The sequence below is a fragment of the Tupaia chinensis genome, unplaced genomic scaffold (genome assembly GCF_000334495.1).
Source record: "Tupaia chinensis unplaced genomic scaffold, TupChi_1.0 Scaffold143644_1, whole genome shotgun sequence".
Classification (NCBI taxonomy): Eukaryota; Metazoa; Chordata; class Mammalia; order Scandentia; family Tupaiidae; genus Tupaia; species Tupaia belangeri.
In genome coordinates, this window is record NW_006203492.1 from 643,140 (window position 1) to 645,450 (window position 2,311).

Sequence of the window (2,311 nt, forward strand, 5' to 3'; positions counted from 1 at the left end):
GTGACGATGATGGTGATGGTGATGGTGGTGATGGTGGTGATGGTGGTGATGGTGGTGAAGATGCTTACGACACAGCATTATTAAATAAGCAACTAAATAAGATGCTTACGACACAGCATTATTGAATAAGCAACTAAATAAAACTTATTCACTGCCATGTCCTAGGATCTGGGCCAACTTGTAGGTTTGAAATCAAGATAGTGAACATTCTAGAGTGACCCAGTCAGGCTTTAGAGGAAGCGTTGGGCAGGGGTGCAGCGGCCTGTAGTCTGAGGGCTGGGGAATGGAGGGTGCAGCTGAAGGGGGCATGTGGGGACCTCGGATCGCTGACCAATGGTGGCGTTTTTTCTCTACGTCAGGGGGCGTGGACTGGGGCCTGTCTGTGGTCTGGTGCCCTCACTCCCTGGTTGTACAGGGGGCGTGGTGGTGGGCCAGAGAGCGAGGCTTCGTCTGTGTTTGCAGCTGCTCCCCGTCACTGGCATGGCCGCCTGAACTCTGCCTCCTATCAGATCTCTCGCGGTACCGGACTCTGATGGGGGGCATGACCCTACTGTTCTGTGATGTTTTCGCTGCAGGCTGCAATGCGGTGGTGGTAGGAATGAGTGCACGAGGGCCAGCACAGTGGTTATGTCACTGGACTCCCACACGGCCAACTGTGGTTCGAATCCCAGACCCAGCACATTGGAACTCACGCTGCACTGGGGTCGGCAGGTGGCATGGTGGTTAAGGGTTCTGGACTCCCACATGGCCAACCACGGTTCAAGTCCCAGACTTGGAGACTTGCTTACTTGCTTTCTCTCTCTCTCTCTCTCTCACTCTGTCCATCTCTGATCAAATGAAAATCAACAAATAAAGTTAAATAAAATAATTATTTAAAACATGGGACCAGCGGTTGTCAAAATGGCTATGTCACTGGACTCCCTTGTAGTTGACTACGGTTCAAGTCCCGGACCTGGTGACTGAAACTCACGCCAGGCACGTGTGCGTGTGCACCCAGGATCCCAAGAGGAGAATGGAGGAGAAGGGATTGCGGCGTGGCCATCCCCCCCGGGGGGGGGGGGGGGTTTCTCGCTTTCTGTCTCTCTTGCTCTGTCTCTTTCTGGTGAGCGCACATGCCCTATAGCAAAAAATCTCAAAAAAATTTTTTTTAATTAAAACAAACAATTTAAAACAAACAAACAAACAAAAAAACCAAAAAAGTCTCATGCAGGGTGTACATGTCTGTAAGCCCAAAATCCTGGGAGGAGAACGGACGAGAAGGGATTGCAGTGTGGCCATCCACTCCGCTGGGTGATTTCTCACTTTCTGTCTCTGTCTCTGTGTCTCTGGCAAGTGCACGCATCCTATAGCAAAAGTCCCTCTTAGGGGCCGGCAGGTGGTGTTAAGGTGCTGCACTCCCACATGGCCGTCGGTTCATGTCCTGGACCTGGTGGCTTGCTTTCTCACTTTCCCTCTTTCTCTGTGCCTCTCTCTGGTCAAATGAAAAGAAATGAATGAATAAAATTTAAAAAATAAATAAATAACTTTTAGGAAAAAAAGAAGAAGAAGAAGAAGAAGAAGAAGAGGGTGCCTGGGGGGTGTGGGGCCCCTGGGTCACCCCAGGACCAAGCCGAGCCCCCGTCTGTAGAGGGCTCATGTTGCACGAGGCCGGCCGTGGCGCCAGGAAGGCTGGGGTCACTACCGTACGTAGCAGGAGGCACGCAGTTGGGGCGGGTTTCCGTTCGAGCCCAGCGGCTCTGTCCAGAAACTCCTCTCCCAGCAGCTCCGGGTGGTGAAAGCCGCCTGCTTCAACCCCTGAGCTGCTGGGACCGCACACGGCCCTCCTGGTTTGCATTTTCTGGAGAGAGGGTTAGCTGAAGCTGCAAACTCAGCACTTGAAAGCTCATGTGTCAGGCCGATTGTCCCGAAGCCTCAGAGAGACCAGTGCTTCTGGGGAGCCAAAGGAGCTTTCGAAGAAGGGCAGACTCTGACGTCGACGCAGTACACGGTTCCCGGTCTGCAGCAAACCCACAGCAAAGCCCGGGGTTTCCAAGAGGAATCCCCCGCTTCTCCCTGTCCTCCCAGCCTGGGAGCGGAGTGCCCACGCGGGGGCTCTGTCACTGCCGCTAGCGACAGCGGGTCCGCGAACTGGGTTGGCACCGTTTGCAAGCAGAAAACAGACACCAGCTTGCTTTGGCCACTAATAAACACCACGGGCAAAGTGTGTCTGAAACTGACAGACGATGCATCCATGGGGCTTAATCGCCACCCGCCAGCCCTCAATGCAGAGAAATCACAAGGAAAACAGGAGGCGCAGGGTGCCCCACAAAGA